General features: G+C 43.0%; 2 long non-coding RNA genes across 2 annotated transcripts; both read right to left on the reverse strand.

The window, feature by feature from the left end:
* Window positions 1-4127: 4127 nt before the first annotated feature.
* Window positions 4128-5103, reverse strand: LOC116218719. The gene is made up of 3 exons (XR_004162996.2): window positions 5014-5103; window positions 4723-4800; window positions 4128-4262 (listed from the first exon to the last, which is right to left on the reverse strand). It is a non-coding gene; the product is annotated as an uncharacterized LOC116218719 (long non-coding RNA).
* Window positions 5104-5131: 28 nt separating this feature from the next.
* LOC116218721 lies at window positions 5132-7562 on the reverse strand. The gene is made up of 5 exons (XR_004162999.1): window positions 7445-7562; window positions 5851-5978; window positions 5573-5640; window positions 5374-5448; window positions 5132-5163 (listed from the first exon to the last, which is right to left on the reverse strand). It is a non-coding gene; the product is annotated as an uncharacterized LOC116218721 (long non-coding RNA).
* Between the last annotated feature and the right edge of the window lie 10654 nt (window positions 7563-18216).

Consider the following 18216-nt stretch of genomic DNA (forward strand, 5'->3'; position numbering starts at 1 on the left):
GTGGCAGCTGGGAGGAGGTAAATAAAAAGTACCTTAAATCGGCCTCGGTCGGCATCGGTCCTGGTCCTGGGAAGAAAGGCCGATGGCGGCAGGTTCAGCTTGTTGTCGAGCAGCTGTGACCCAAATGTGCTCTTCTTAAAACCGCCACCGTCGCTCTGCCGTCCATACCCTCCGACGTCCACCATGGTGAAGCGATACCTAGCATCGCATGTTGCCATCAGGACAATGGAGCGAGCACCTTTTATAATTAAAGAAGTCACTCCCGGCATGAGGCGGTGCCTTGATGCTGACATGCTTCCAACGCAGTTTGGGAAGTTCCAGAGCCGCCAAAAATCCGCTGCTATCGCTGTCCACTGGCTGGTGGAGGGGCAGGGTAGGTAGTCTGGCTGTAGAGCTGTCCACAACGCCTTGCAGACCTCGGCCACAATGCCGGACACCGTGTTGTATCTAAACTAGCTATATCGTATCGTCTCGTCACATGATCAAATAGAGACTTGACATTGGACAACAACATACATATTACCCAGCAATCTTCATTGAAAATCTGAATATGAAAAAAATACCAAAGAAAATAAGAACGTATTCATTTCATTGCATCGTTTTTTTTTTATAGTTTCTATAGTGTATGTAAGATAAGCATATCATTTTGTTATAGATTGCTACTATTTTCCCCACAAATATTACCTACCATGATGCCTTTGATGCCATGATGCATATATAGCATTAGACACTCTCTATTATGTAATGCTACGTGCCTCCAAGACCCACGGGCCCAGGTGCGACTGCACCTGCTGTACCCCCTATAGTTTCGTGTCTGGCTAGTGACAGCTGGGAGGAGGTAAATAAACAATCGACGACTTCTACACACAAAGACGTCTTCGACAAAAAACTGTTGCGCCACCTACTGTTCTGGCAGTGAATTGTTTTCAGCGCCCACAGCCTTCGGAGAACCATAGACGAAAAAGAGTCAATCGTATCCGTCCGTAGCCGTCAGCCCGCTCATCCGTAACGGAGTCGGAGTACCCTAAATCGGCCTTTATTGGTAGGTGCTTAGTGGTCCTTATGTGCACGTGTGAAGACAGAAGTGCTGTGTGCTATTCGTGTGTAGCCTACCTGTGTTATTGAGTGTCTATACTATTCACCTAATCTAGTGTGTGGGTTAGAGTTTGATGCCCGGTGTGCCCTTTGCTGTGTGCCCTTTTTCTGTGTGCTTTCACCCTATTTGTAAAGACCCTAGCCGTACTGTGTGACCGCCTGTGGCCCTCATCTAAGCCTGATTGGGAATCAAGGGGTATTTTATGAATTGTAATAAAAGTGTTATTATTTTTCTAAACCAAAAAACTCCTGTCTGTTGTGTGTCCTGGGATTCCTTGCTTAAATTGGGTTCGCTCATCAGGTTCGGCAACATATACAACACAAACAGTGCAATGGTCTAAGAAAGTATATACAAGGAGGAATGGCTATATACAGGAGCAGTGAATTGTAACACAACAAATAGTGCCAAGAAGTGCAGGGATAAATATTAGACAGTAAGAGTATAATGGTTATACAGTAAGGGTTGGATGTATATTGTATTTGAGAATAATATAAATAAATATGATTGTGGGAGTTATTGTACAGTGGTTATTATATTGATCCAGGGTTATTGCACAGTGCCACGGTGGGTTAGCTGTTCAGTAGTGAGACGGCGAGGGGGAAGAAACTGTGCAGTCATTAGTGCGGAGGGAGAAGAGCAGTGGAGAGAGCACGCATCCCTGAGGTGCACCAGTGCTGACTGACCGGGTGCTGGATGTGATTTCACCCAGCCTCACCTGCTGCTTCCTGTCTATCAGGAAGTTTGTGATCCACTGCCAGGTGGAGGCGGGCACAGTGAGCTGGCTGAGTTTGGTGAGGAGGACTCACCATCACCACCATTATTGGAGCACTACATATTTTGAGGCATATAAATATAGCCCTAGCCTAATGAATACAGCAGCACTTGGGACAATTGGTGACGTTTTTAAGCTTGTTTAGGCTACTTGACCAGCTTTGCATGAAATAACAAAGTTGATTTTCTCTTAGCAGCGATAGCATACTTTCAGGCCTACACTAGAGGCTAGGTCAGCATGCTACCTGAAGCCTGCATGGCTACACTGACTGGGTGACTAGAGGCTAGGTCAGCATGTTGCCTGAAGCCTGGCTACACTGATTGGAAATGGTGTAATGACATAAGAACAGACCCATTGAATAGATCCTATTTCATACATTTTATGTGTATGATATGTATGTAAGCCTTGCTCCGGATATGCCATTGTGTGTGTTTGTGTGTGTGTACACTCATTTATCAAAACCATATTTTGTTACCATATGAAACTCACATTCTGTAATTCTGTTTGTACCAGTTACACACTGCTGCTGCAAACTTAAAACACTTGTAGCAATTCTACTTCTCAGTGATTACACAGAGAAACTGCAAATATACAATAAATTCACCAAACACTACACAAGACCAATGCTGCAGACTGATGCAAATATTATTTATTTCTCTCCATATACCCAAATCAGTCAACATGGAGAATCACAACAAAACATGTCCCAGTTTTCATGCTACTACAGTAGTGTGCATAACACTGTAAGCCCAGCAAATTTCAGACAAACCTAAAATGATGTATCCAGTACAGGTTACAATTCCAGTAAAAAAAAGAGAAAAAAAAATCAGAAAAAAAATGAAAATACAGTAAAGATAAAGTTGTTTCATTTGAACCTGATGTCTTTTTAGGATGTGTGACATTATTGAAAATGTCATGGTCACTGATAATGTTGGCTTGAATTTCTCTGAGCCTGATAGCATTATTGGCCAAAACCATGTTTATGATCTCTCTCTCTCTCTTGTTCTGACGTGAATATGGGCCCCCGTCCTCCTTTCAAGTTTATTTGATACATTTGGTCCTCTTCTTCTTTGAGCACGTTTTCCTCCTGCTTCAGGTCTTCCTCTTCCTCTTCCTCTACCTCCACCTCGACCTTGGCCTCTGGCACTGCCTCTGCCTCTTCCTCCTTCTCCTCCTCTGTGGATTCACCCTCTCACCCTCACTCTTCTTCTTCTGACTCCTTTCACTTTGGTTGAAGACAGATTAACTGCTGCATTTCTATAGTGCTTAAACCTGTTTGGTGTGTCTAAAATTAAGCAATCATGTGTTTGCGCACTTGATAGCTGAGTTTAACCATTGGCTCATAGGTGTGGTAATTTGACAGTCAGTCCTTTGGTATTGCAAGGAAGTGACATCTTGATATACTTCTGTGTCTAGTGTATACAAGTGTGTTTAGTGTTTTGCAAATCACTATGTGTATTGTTTCGCAAAAAGTGTGATGTTGACATGTGCTTATAGTGGTGCAAATATGGGCCGATGTTTTGTTCCTTGAGTGAAGGTTTTGCTAATTGTGTAATACTTTTGATTTTAGTGTTTTCCAATCGTGAAAAACTGAAAGAGTTTTTTATTACTATTATGTAATTTGAGGTTCATTGTTAAATTTGCTTTTACATAATTGAGGTACTGTGTTCTATATTTTCTACAACAGAATTGACCAAGTGTGTATGCAACTCAATGTGATCAACAGCATTGACCAAGTGTGTATGCAACTAAATGTGATTTCCAGAAATATTTGGGCCCCAAATCTGCACAACGTTACCAGTAGGTGCTAGTGCTTAGACTGAGTACTGTATCACAAACACATTTACTGTAAATACGAGGGTACAAACATCTAATACTTTACTAAAGTACATTTTAAGAAAAAGGTAGAACACAACAATTTAACCCTCAAGCAATGCTTTTATTGAAATACAAAAAGGAATATTTGTGTTGTTACAGTATACAATAAATATATGCATTAATAAATAAAATATAAATATATAAATAAATAAATGTAACATTATAAAATAAATAACACATTTCACAGAACATCATTAGTCTGATATTACAAACTGAATTTTTAAAAATAAGTTAAACTTTGTTCGTAAAAAATAAATAATTCTAACACCTGATGAATGTAAACTTGACCATCTCATATGTAAAAGCAAAAGCTCTTACAATTTATTGCAGAATCATTTTAGGCTAAAAAGCTCTGAATATATTATTTCTTCTTCAGTAGGTCTTCAGTACGGTTTCCCACCGCTGTGGTAAGCCTGGGTGTTTAGACTACAGGCGTGTGCTGGCCAAAAGGTCGACCCACTTCAGATGCTTGTGCACCTCCTTCCTGATCAGCTCCCATGCCTGGGCCTCGTCCTCCTGAAATCAGAAATCACACGATTCACATAAAAATACAGACTCAGTCTGAGAGGGAGGAAGAGTGTGTGTGTTTGTGTGTGTGTGTGTGTGTGTGTGTGTGAGAGTGAGACAGAGAGAGAGAGAGAGAAAGAGAGAGAGTGTGTGTGTGAGAGAGAGAGAGTGTGTGTGTGTGAGAGAGAGAGAGAGAGAAAGAGAGAGTATGTGTGTGAGAGAGAGAGAGTGTGTGTGTGTGTGAGAGAGAGAGACAGAGAGAGAGAAAGAGAAAGAGAGAGTGTGTGTGTTTGTGTGTGTGCGTGTGTGTTTGAGAGAGAGAGAGAGATTGTGTGTGTGTGTGTGTGTGTGTGTGTGTGTGTGTGTGTGTGTGTGTGTGTGTGTGTGTGTGTGTGTGTGTGTGTGTGTGTGTGTGTGTACGCGTGTGGCTATTTGCTTGTATAATAGACAACCACAATAATCAACTCACCATTTTCCCCAGTGTTTCATTTCTCAGCTTCTTGAAGTACAGGTTCAGTCTCTTGCTCTTCTTCATCTTAGACACGACCTGCAGGGGGCGCAGTAGAGTTCATGAACACGTCAGTCTGTCATTCATTAGTGTTGACAGTTGTTTACAGTTTACAACACAATTACCAGTACTTGACCTGGATAGACACATTCTAGTGTACAATCAGTACAATAACCTTGGTGTTTAGCATAGCATAGTACAGATGCTCATGACGTAGCCTACAGAGCGTCTAGGTTATTTAGTTTCACTCACACATGACTCAGTGCCCTCCAGTTGTGTGTTCAGGGTGCTCATGAAGTCCTTCATCTTCTTCTCGTCCCAGGCCACCGTGACCAGATCCTCCTCCAGGAGCTGGGACACCTCATTCAGGACCTGGGATATGAACCAGGTGAGCCTTTGGGGCTGAGGGGAGAACAGCAGGCGTCAGGAGATCAGTGACAACCATAGATATACTGTACATCATAGATCATAGAGTTTAATAAAAGTGCCAATTTCCCCATTTTCATGAATGATAGGCTTCTTCTTTTACATTAAGCCTCTGAGTGTTTATGTATTTAATGTTTGTTTGTTTGTTTGTTTGTTTGTTTATTGCTTTGGTTAATAGGTTCTTACCTGTGACTTCCTTGCAAGTTTGTACAACTCCTCAGGAAAATGGACTCCTACGCTGTCATCAACTATCTTTTCACCCTGAAGAATTATAGAATATAAATAAACATTAGATTTTTAAATGTGTGAATTTACTATTAGTAAAATCACAACAAATTCTACTGAATATCAGATGATTGAAAATGATCTTCAAAAATACACTTACCATCTCTTCCAGCAAAGTCAGACATGTCCTGCTATACTGCTGAAATTTATGCTGCGTCCAAGGACAGCCTTGGGTCAGATGCAGAATAAGCACCAAAAAAGTACACACACTTAAGATTGCCTTCATTCTGATGTTCTTATGGAAACTTTGCTAAAAATTCAAACGACACAACTGCGCACGGCTGTATCAATATCTCAGGTTGTGTTCTACTGTGTTGTACTGCCATGGTCTGCATTAGTGTCAGAATTTATACTTAGTGTACCGAATTCAAAACTTACCTATGGAAAGCCTCAACAACCCATTTCACTTTTCAGCTCCGGCGGCCGCACCTTTGCGGGCAGGTAAGGTGCTCCCTGCACGGGTGTTCCCCCTGATGCGCGGTCTTTGCAACGTCAAACGTTTTCGCCTTGAACCACATGTGGCGCAAACCAAACGTGGAAATTGTAATGGCAAATAATATTAAATGATGTCAGATACATTGGGAAATAAAATAGCTATTTGAATTTGGATGAATTTGAATTGTATTTGATATAAAAATATCAGACCTAAGCTATTGACTGAATGTTTGCTTAGCCAACGCAAATGCGAGTTCAAGTTGATGATAACATATTTCGACCAATTTACAAATATTTATTGACAGGTAGCCTCCATTACAGTTAAGTCATCCATGAGCAATAAACTAATTAGCCAAATTATTTGTGTGAATATGTCTATAGCCTGTGTAAACTGCTGTCTTAAATGAAAGTAATGGTGTAACAAGTGGATTTACTATTTAAAGGCTTAGCCAAGGAGAGGTTCTTTACAATTTGACTTTTTAATTAAATGCTGATTTGATCATTCATAAAAGACTTGAGGTTAAAGGGGGGGCGCATCCAGAACTCGTCAGAAAAGCCACAGATTTGCGAAAGCGCAGGCCTTCTCAAGAACTGGTTAACTGATGACGAATAGCGTGTGGACTTTCGATTGCCTGCAATATAATACAGTAGTGTACGCCTACAGTAGAGGCAGGACTTCCTTTTCAAAACAAAAGGAAATAGAAATTGAAAGTAAAATTGCGTGTCATCCGGATGATGCGGATGGAATCTCCGCCTTTTTCATTTAGGCTACGGCAATATGATTAGGTCTACGTTATTTCAATAATAACAGTAACAATAAATACATTGTTGTTCTTGCTATCATCACTAGAATCAGAATCAGGTTTTATTGGCCAAGTAAGTTTGCACAAACAAGGAATTTGACTCTCAGTGTACTTACACAGAATATATGTCGTGTGTGATGTGTTTTTATGAGGGATGTCTTGTGTATATGTATAACTTGTGATTGAATGTTGGGAGTGTGACTTTGTGGGCTATGTGCCTTTGGACAATGGGGATGAAATGTTTTATGTGGGGTAATATGAACTGTTTAATATCCAGCACGGGATCCGTGCTTTCTGCTGCCCTGTTGTTTACCCCATCATGGCCAGGCATTCCGCTGATTGTCGTTCGAGGATCAGCTAATAAAACACGGCTGCAAGCATTCAGTGAGGTTGTGTGGCCGCGGCACAGATTGGCTGAGCCATAATTGAGGCGAAAATAAGAGGACTTAAAGCGGCGAGATGCGGGAGACTGGGGAGAGTATTTCACCACCGAGCCAAGGCCAAGGGCTGCGTGATCCACGGCTGCTATCTTCCTCACTGCTATCTTCCTCACTGCTGCATACTGGTCCAACGCCGACTGCAACGTCCGAGTCCCGAAGGAGTGCGAGCCGAGTGGAGACATTTGACGAGACATATTGTTCTGCGCTCTCAAACCTATCCAAAGGAACGGTGATTTCCATAATCCATTTGCAGTGTGAATGGGCTGCCGTGATTGTTAGCCATTGAGGGCTCACCTCTCGTTTGTTGTTCACAGGTTCCGAAGCAGCATGAAATCCAACTCCTGGCGCTTCCGGGAATCCCGAGGAGTGACGTCATCCAGGTTGGGGAAGCTGCATCGTCCCCATGCCAACGATAGCGACCGGTCGTCAAGTTAAAAGTCCCGGCCACCCGTGAGAACTTATAGGACCTGGCCTGTGCATCAAACTAAAAGTCCCGCTGTGGCAAGAGAACTTTCCGCTGTCCCTACATCCAGTCCTTAGTTTGTTAGTTTATTTATTTGTTTATTTATTTATTCGTTCGGTCGGGAGGGACCCCGACCGAACGAACATTCTTTTCTGTGTGTCTGAGTGCTAGCACGCCTGCCCAGACAGGTGATAGCTTTGAGGGTGGGCTAGATGGGAGTTACTGTGTAGGCCAGGTAGTTGTGGAGAACTACACAAGCCTTGACCACATCCCCAGCCTTGTCTGGCAGGAACTCAATTGCCCTGCCAAGAATCCTCCAATGTGCCGCCATGATGCCAAAGGCATTTTTCAAGAGGCGGTAATTGAAAATTCTCTTCTCCCTGCTCAGATTTGTCCCTGATAATACAATAACAAAAAATACATGCAGAGTGTTACTGAATAGAACATGGCTGCACCACCATTACAAATAAGATACTACGTTCTGTCAAATTTCTATGCAACTTGCAATGCAATTCATTATTATGGTTTGGGACATACCTGGAAATGGATGCATGACGTTGTTGTGCAGGGGAAAGGCAGCATCAGCAACTATCGTGCGGGGCATCGGTCCTGAAATGCCGATGGCGGCAGGTTCAGCCTTGCAGACCTCGGCCACAATGCCGGACAACGTGCAGGATGCCAGTTTGTAGCTTGCCCCTACAGCCTGTTGGCTTCCACCAGAGGCTAAAAGTCGTAGCACCACAGCGAGTCTCTGGGCGGCATCAACCGGCATGCTGTGTGTGCCCTGGTGCTTTATGTGTGATTCCACACGAAGAAGGTCGTCGTATCTTCCAGCCAACATACGGAAATACGCAAAGTGCATCTCTTCGTCAACATCCCTCAGAGGTCGAACAAGAGATATATTCTCTCGTGGCTAGTGGCAGCTGGGAGGAGGTAAATAAAAAGTAAATCGGCCTCGGTCGGCATCGGTCCTGGTCCTGGGAAGAAAGGCCGATGGCGGCAGGTTCAGCTTGTTGTCGAGCAGCTGTGACCCAAATGTGTTCTTCTTAAAACTGCCACCGTCGCTCTGCCGTCCATACCCTCCGACGTCCACCATGGTGAAGCGATACCTAGCATCGCATGTTGCCATCAGGACAATGGAGCGAGCACCTTTTATAATTAAAGAAGTCACTCCCGGCATGAGGCGGTGCCTTGATGCTGACATGCTTCCCGACGAGGCTTCCAACGCAGTTTGGGAAGTTCCAGAGCCGCTCCAAAAATCCGCTCCTATCGCTGTCCACTGGCTGGTGGAGGGGCAGGGTAGGTAGTCTGGCTGTAGAGCTGTCCACAACGCCTTGCAGACCTCGGCCACAATGCCGGACACCGTGTTGTATCTAAACTAGCTATATCGTATCGTCTCGTCACATGATCAAATAGAGACTTGACATTGGACAACAACATACATATTACCCAGCAATCTTCATTGAAAATCTGAATATGAAAAAAATACCAAAGAAAATAAGAACGTATTCATTTCATTGCATTGCATCGTTTTTTTTATAGTTTCTATAGTGTATGTAAGATAAGCATATCATTTTGTTATAGATTGCTACTATTTTCCCCACAAATATTACCTACCATGATGCCTTTGATGCCATGATGCATATATAGCATTAGACACTCTCTATTATGTAATGCTACGTGCCTCCAAGACCCACGGGCCCAGGTGCGACTGCACCTGCTGTACCCCCTATAGTTTCGTGTCTGGCTAGTGACAGCTGGGAGGAGGTAAATAAACAATCGACGACTTCTACACACAAAGACCTACCACCTACTGTTCTGGCAGTGAATTGTTTTCAGCGCCCACAGCCTTCGGAGAACCATAGACGAAAAAGAGTCAATCGTATCCGTCCGTAGCCGTCCGCCCGCTCATCCGTAACGGAGTCGGAGTACCCTAAATCGGCCTTTATTGGTAGGTGCTTAGTGGTCCTTATGTGCACGTGTGAAGACAGAAGTGCTGTGTGCTATTCGTGTGTAGCCTACCTGTGTTATTGAGTGTCTATACTATTCACCTAATCTAGTGTGTGGGTTAGAGTTTGATGCCCGGTGTGCCCTTTGCTGTGTGCCCTTTTTCTGTGTGCTTTTACCCTTATTTGTAAAGACCTTAGCCGTACTGTGTGACCGCCTGTGGCCCTCATCTAAGCTTGATTGGGAATCAAGGGGTATTTTATGAATTGTAATAAAAGTGTTATTATTTTTCTAAACCAAAAAACTCCTGTCTGTTGTGTGTCCTGGGATTCCTTGCTTAAATTGGGTTCGCTCATCAGGTTCGGCAACATATACAACACAAACAGTGCAATGGTCTAAGAAAGTATATACAAGGAGGAATGGCTATATACAGGAGCAGTGAATTGTAACACAACAAATAGTGCCAAGAAGTGCAGGGATAAATATTAGACAGTAAGAGTATGATGGTTATACAGTAAGGGTTGGATGTATATTGTATTTGAGAATAAAATAAATAAATATGATTGTGGGAGTTATTGTACAGTGGTTATTATATTGATCCAGGGTTATTGCACAGTGCCACGGTGGGTTAGCTGTTCAGTAGTGAGACGGCGAGGGGGAAGAAACTGTGCAGTCATTAGTGCGGAGGGAGAAGAGCAGTGGAGAGAGCACGCATCCCTGAGGTGCACCAGTGCTGACTGACCGGGTGCTGGATGTGATTTCACCCAGCCTCACCTGCTGCTTCCTGTCTATCAGGAAGTTTGTGATCCACTGCCAGGTGGAGGCGGGCACAGTGAGCTGGCGGAGTTTGGTGAGGAGGACTCACCATCACCACCATTATTTGAGCACTACATATTTTGAGGCAAATAAATATAGCCCTAGCCTAATGAATACAGCAGCACTTGGGACAATTGGTGACGTTTTTAAGCTTGTTTAGGCTACTTGACCAGCTTTGCATTGAATAACAAAGTTGATTTTTCTTTTAGCAGCGATAGCAAACTTTCATGCCTACACAGTGACTAGAGGCTAGGTCAGCATGCTACCTGAAGCCTGGCTACACTGATTGGAAATGGTGTAATGACATAAGAACAGACCCATTGAATAGATCCTATTTCATACATTTTATGTGTATGATATGTATGTAAGCCTTGCTCCGGATATGCCATTGTGTGTGTTTGTGTGTGTGTGTATACTAATTTATCAAAACCATATTTTGTTACCATATGAAACTCACACGTTGCATATGACTTAATTCTGTTTGTACCAGTTACACACTGCTGCTGCAAACTTAAAACACTTTTAGCAATTCTACTTCTCAGTGATTCGAGTAGTGTAAGTGAAGTACACAGAGAAACTGCAAATATACAATAAATTCGCCAAACACTACACAAGACCAATGCTTCAGACTGATGCAAATATTATTTATTTCTCTCCATATACCCAAATCAGTCAACATGGAGAATCACAACAAAACATGTCCCAGTTTTCATGCTACTACAGTAGTGTGCATAACACTGTAAGCCCAGCAAATATCAGACAAACCTAAAATGATGTATCCAGTACAGGTTACAATTCCAGTAAAAAAAAGAGAAAAAAAAAATCAGAAAAAAACTGAAAATACAGTAAAGATAAAGTTGTTTCATTTGAACCTGATGTCTTTTTAGGATGTGTGACATTATTGAAAATGTCATGGTCACCGATAATGTTGGCTTGAATTTCTCTGAGCCTGATAGCATTATTGGCCAAAACCATGTTTATGATCTCTCTCTCTCTCTTGTTCTGACGTGAATATGGGCCCCCGTCCTCCTTTCAAGTTTATTTGATACATTTGGTCCTCTTCTTCTTTGAGCAAGTTTTCCTCCTGCTTCAGGTCTTCCTCTTCCTCTACCTCCACCTCGACCTTGGCCTCTGACACTGCCTCTGCCTCTTCCTCCTTCTCCGCCTCTGCGGATTCCCCCTCTGACCCTCACCCTTCTTCTTCTGACTCCTTTCACTTTGGTTGAAGACAGATGAACTCACCTGCTGCATTTCTATAGTGTTTAAACCTGTTTGGTGTGTCTAAAATTAAGCAATCATGTGTTTGCGCACTTGATAGCTGAGTTTAACCATTGGCTCATAGGTGTGGTAATTTGACAGTCAGTTCTTTGGAATTGCAAGGAAGTGACATCTTGATATACTTCTGTGTCTAGTGTATACAAGTGTGTTTAGTGTTTTATGTGTATTGTTTCGCAAAAAGTGTGATGTTGACATGTGCTTATAGTGGTGCAAATATGGGCCGATGTTTTGCTCCTTGAGTGAAGGTTTTGCTAATTGTGTAATACTTTTGATTTTAGTGTTTTCCAATCGTGAAAAACTGAAAGAGTTTTTTATTACTATTATGTCATTTGAGGTTCATTGTTAATTTTGCTTTTACATAATTGAGGTACTGTGTTCTATATTTTCTACAACAGAATTGACCAAGTGTGTATGCAACTCAATGTGATCAACAGCATTGACCAAGTGTGTATGCAACTAAAGTGATTTCCAGAAATATTTGGGCCCCAAATCTGCACAACGTTACCAGTAGTTGCTAGTGCTTAGACTGAGTACTGTATCACAAACACATTTACTGTAAATACGAGGGTACAAACATCTAATACTTTACTAAAGTACATTTTAAGAAAAAGGTAGAACACAACAATTTAACCCTCAAGCAATGCTTTTATTGAAATACAAAAAGGAATATTTGTGTTGTTACAGTATACAATAAATATATGCATTAATAAATAAAATATAAATATATAAATAAATAACACATTTCACAGAACATCATTAGTCTGATATTACAAACTGAATTTTTAAAAATAAGTTAAACTTTGTTCGTAAAAAATAAATAATTCTAACACCTGATGAATGTAAACTTGACCATCTCATATGTAAAAGCAAAAGCTCTTACAATTTATTGCAGAATCATTTTAGGCTAGAAAGCTCTGAATATATTATTAGTCCTAACGTGTCTTCAGTACGGTTTCCCACCGCTGTGGTAAGCCTGGGTGTTTAGACTACAGGCGTGTGCTGGCCAAAAGGTCGACCCACTTCAGATGCTTGTGCACCTCCTTCCTGATCAGCTCCCATGCCTGGGCCTCGTCCTCCTGAAATCAGAAATCACACGATTCACATTCAATACAGACTCAGTCTGAGAGGGAGGAAGAGTGTGTGTGTGAGTAAGTGTGGGTGTGTGTGAGAGAGAGAGAGAGGGGGGGGGGGTACAAGTGTGTGTGTGTGTGTGTGTGTGTGTGTGAGAGAGAGAGAGAGAGAGGGAGAGAGAGAGAAAGAGAGTGTGTGTGTGTGTGTGTGTGTGTGTGTGTGAGAGAGAGAGAGAGAGAGAGAGAGAGAGAGAAAAGAGAGAGAGAGTGTGTGTGTGTGTGTGAGAGAGAGAGAGAAAGAGAGAAAGAGAGAGAGAGAGAGTGTGTGTGTGTGTGTGGATGTACATGTGTGGCTATTCGCTTGTATAATAGACAACCACAATAATCAACTCACCATTTTCCCCAGTGTTTCATTTCTCAGCTTCTTGAAATACAGGTGCAGTCTCTTGCTCTTCTTCATCTTAGACACGACCTGCAGGGGGCGCAGTAGAGTTCATGAACACGTCAGTCTGTCATTCATTAGTGTTGACAGTTGTTTACAGTTTACAACACAATTACCAGTACTTGACCTGGATAGACACATTCTAGTGTACAATCAGTACAATAACATTGGTGTTTAGCATAGCATAGTACAGATGCTCATGACATAGCCTACAGAGCGTCTAGGTTATTTAGTTGCACTCACACATGACTCAGTACCCTCCAGTTGTGTGTTCAGGGTGCTCATGAAGTCCTTCATCTTCTTCTCGTCCCAGGCCACTGTGTCCAGATCCTCCTCCAGGAGCTGGGACACCTCGTCCAGGACCTGGGATATGAACCAGGTGAGCCTTTGGGGCTGAGGGGAGAACAGCAGGCGTCAGGAGATCAGTGACAACCATAGATATACTGTACATCATAGATCATAGAGTTTAATAAAAGTGCCAATTTCCCCATTTTCATGAATGATAGGCTTCTTCTTTTACATTAAGCCTCTGAGTGTTTATGTATTTAATGTTTGTTTGTTTGTTTGTTTATTGCTTTGGTTAATAGGTTCTTACCTGTGACTTCCTTGCAAGTTTGTACAATTCCTCAGGAAAATGGACTCCTACGCTGTCATCAACTATCTTTTCACCCTGAAGAATTATAGAATATAAATAAACATTAGATTTTTAAATGTGTGAATTTACTATTAGTAAAATCACAACAAATTCTACTGAATATCAGATGATTGGAAATGATCTTCAAAAATACACTTACCATCTCTTCCAGCAAAGTCAGACATGTCCTGCTATACTGCTGAAATTTATGCTGCGTCCAAGGACAGCCTTGGGTCAGATGCAGAATAAGCACCAAAAAAGTACACACACTTAAGATTGCCTTCATTCTGATGTTCTTATGGAAGCTTTGCTAAAAATTCAAACGACACAACTGCGCACGGCTGTATCAATATCTCAGGTTGTGTTCTACTGTGTTGTACTGCCATGGTCTGCATTAGTGTCAGAATTTATACTTAGTGTACCGAATTCAAAACTTACCTATGGAAAGCCTCAACAACCCATTTCACTTTTCAGCTCCGGCGGCCGCACCTTTGCGGGCAGGTAAGGTGCTCCCTGCACGGGTGTTCCCCCTGATGCGCGGTCTTTGCAACGTCAAACGTTTTCGCCTTGAACCACATGTGGCGCAAACCAAACGTGGAAATTGTAATGGGAAATAATATTAAATGATGTCAGATACATTGGCAAATAAAATAGATATATATATTTATACTCTATACCGAATTCAAAACTTACCTATGGAAAGCCTCAACAATCCATTTCACTTTCCAGCCACAGGTAACAGGTGAGGCGCTCCCTACACGGGCTTCCCCCTGCTTTGCAACGTCAAACGTCTTCGCCTTGAACCACATGTGGCGCAAAACAACGGTGGATAATGTAATGGTGAATAATCTTTATTAATGTCAGATACATTGGGAAATTAAACTGCTATTTGAATTTGGATGAATTTGAATTGTATTTGATATAAAAATATCAGACCTAAGCTATTGACTGAATGTTTGCTTAGCCAACGCAAATGCGAGTTCAAGTTGATGATAACATATTTCGACCAATTTACAAATATTTATTGACAGGTAGCCTCCATTACAGTTAAGTCATCTATGAGCAATAAACTAATTAGCCAAATTATTTGTGTGAATATGTCTATAGCCTGTGTAAACTGCTGTCTTAAATGAAAGTAATGGTGTAACAAGTGGATTTACTATTTAAAGGCTTAGCCAAGGAGAGGTTCTTTACAATTTGACTTTTTAATTCAATGCTGATTTGATCATTCATAAAAGACTTGAGGTTAAAGGGGGGGCGCATCCAGAACTCGTCAGAAAAGCCACAGATTTGCGAAAGCGCAGGCCTTCTCAAGAACTGGTTAACTGATGACGAATAGCGTGTGGACTTTCGATTGCCTGCAATACAATACAGTAGTGTACGCCTACAGTAGAGGCAGGACTTCCTTTTCAAAACAAAAGGCAATAGAAATTGAAAGTAAAATTGCGTGTCATCCGGATGATGCGGATGGAATCTCCGCCTTTTTCATTTAGGCTACGGCAATATGATTAGGTCTACGTTATTTCAATAATAACAGTAACAATAAATACATTGTTGTTCTTGCTATCATCACTAGAATCAGAATCAGGTTTTATTGGCCAAGTAAGTTTGCACAAACAAGGAATTTGACTCTCAGTGTACTTACACAGAATATATGTCGTGTGTGATGTGTTTTTATGAGGGATGTCTTGTGTATATGTATAACTTGTGATTGAATGTTGGGAGTGTGACTTTGTGGGCTATGTGCCTTTGGACAATGGGGATGAAATGTTTTATGTGGGGTAATATGAACTGTTTAATATCCAGCACGGGGTCCGTGCTTTCTGCTGCCCTGTTGTTTACCCCATCATGGCCAGGCATTCCGCTGATTGCCGTTCGAGGATCAGCTAATAAAACACGGCTGCAAGCATTCAGTGAGGTTGTGTGGCCGCGGCACAGATTGGCTGAGCCATAATTGAGGCGAAAATAAGAGGACTTAAAGCGGCGAGATGCGGGAGACCGGGGAGAGTATTTCACCACCGAGCCAAGGCCAAGGGCTGCGTGATCCACGGCTGCTATCTTCCTCACTGCTATCTTCCTCACTGCTATCTTCCTCACTGCTGCATACTGGTCCAACGCCGACTGCAACGTCCGAGTCCCGAAGGAGTGCGAGCCGAGTGGAGACATTTGACGAGACATATTGTTCTGCGCTCTCAAACCTATCCAAAGGAACGGTGATTTCCATAATCCATTTGCAGTGTGAATGGGCTGCCGTGATTGTTAGCCATTGAGGGCTCACCTCTCGTTTGTTGTTCACAGGTTCCGAAGCAGCATGAAATCCAACTCCTGGCGCTTCCGGGAATCCCGAGGAGTGACGTCATCCAGGTTGGGGAAGCTGCATCGTCCCCATGCCAACGATAGCGACCGGTCGTCAAGTTAAAAGTCCCGGCCACCCGTGAGAAGTTATAGGACCTGGCCTGTGCATCAAACTAAAAGTCCGGCTGTGGCAAGAGAACTTTCCGCTGTCCCTACATCCAGTCCTTAGTTTGTTAGTTTATTTATTTATTTATTCATTTATTTATTCGTTCGGTCGGGAGGGACCCCGACCGAACGAACATTCTTTTCTGTGTGTCTGAGTGCTAGCACGCCTGCCCAGACAGGTGATAGCGTTGAGGGTGGGCTAGATGGGAGTTACTGTGTAGGCCAGGTAGTTGTGGAGAACTACACAAGCCTTGACCACATCCCCAGCCTTGTCTGGCAGGAACTCAATTGCCCTGCCAAGAATCCTCCAACGTGCCGCCATGATGCCAAAGGCATTTTTCAAGAAATTGAAAATTCTCTTCTCCCTGCTCAGATTTGTCCCTGATAATACAATAACAAAAAATACATGCAGAGTGTTACTGAATAGAACATGGCTGCACCACCATTACAAATAAGATACTACGTTCTGTCAAATTTCTATGCAACTTGCAATGCAATTCATTATTATGGTTTGGGACATACCTGGAAATGGATGCATGACGTTGTTGTGCAGGGGAAAGGCAGCATCAGCAACTATCGTGCGGGGCATCGGTCCTGAAATGCCGATGGCGGCAGGTTCAGCTTGTTCAGCCTTGCAGACCTCGGCCACAATGCCGGACAACGTGCAGGATGCCAGTTTGTAGCTTGCCCCTACAGCCTGTTGGCTTCCACCAGAGGCTAAAAGTCGTAGCACCACAGCGAGTCTCTGGGCGGCATCAACCGGCATGCTGTGTGTGCCCTGGTGCTTTATGTGTGATTCCACACGAAGAAGGTCGTCGTATCTTCCAGCCAACATACGGAAATACGCAAAGTGCATCTCTTCGTCAACATCCCTCAGAGGTCGAACAAGAGATATATTCTCTCGTGGCTAGTGGCAGCTGGGAGGAGGTAAATAAAAAGTACCCTAAATCGGCATCGGTCCTGGTCCTGGGAAGAAGGGCCGATGGCGGCAGGTTCAGCTTGTTGTCGAGCAGCTGTGACCCAAATGTGCTCTTCTTAAAACCGCCACCGTCGCTCTGCCGTCCATACCCTCCGACGTCCACCATGGTGAAGCGATACCTAGCATCGCATGTTGCCATCAGGACAATGGAGCGAGCACCTTTTTATAATTAAAGAAGTCACTCCCGGCATGAGGCGGTGCCTTGATGCTGACATGCTTCCCGACGAGGCTTCCAACGCAGTTTGGGAAGTTCCAGAGCCGCTCCAAAAATCCGCTCCTATCGCTGTCCACTGGCTGGTGGAGGGGCAGGGTAGGTAGTCTGGCTGTAGAGCTGTCCACAACGCCTTGCAGACCTCGGCCACAATGCCGGACACCGTGTTGTATCTAAACTAGCTATATCGTATTGTCTCGTCACATGATCAAATAGAGACTTGACATTGGACAACAACATACATATTACCCAGCAATCTTCATTGCAAATCTGAATATGACAAAAATACCAAAGAAAATAAGAACGTATTCATTTCATTGCATCCTTTTTTTTATAGTTTCTATAGTGTATGTAAGATAAGCATATCATTTTGGCATAGATTGCTACTATTTTTCCCACAAATATTACCTACCATGATGCCTTTGATGCCATGATGCATATATAGCATTAGACACTCTCTATTATGTAATGCTACCTGCCTCCAAGACCCATGGGCCCAGGTGCGACTGCACCTGCTGTACCCCCTATAGTTTCGTGTCTGGCTAGTGACAGCTGGGAGGAGGTAAATAAACAATCGACAACTTCTACACACAAAGACGTCATGGGGTAGGTTGCTCTAAGCTCGTCTTCGACAAAAAACTGTTGCGCCACCTACTGTTCTGGCAGTGAATTGTTTTCAGCGCCCACAGTCTTCGGAGAACCATAGACGAAAAAGAGTCAATCGTATCCGTCCGTAGCCGTCCGCCCGCTCATCCGTAACGGAGTC

The sequence above is a fragment of the Clupea harengus genome, chromosome 23 (genome assembly GCF_900700415.2).
Source record: "Clupea harengus chromosome 23, Ch_v2.0.2, whole genome shotgun sequence".
NCBI lineage: Eukaryota > Metazoa > Chordata > Actinopteri > Clupeiformes > Clupeidae > Clupea > Clupea harengus.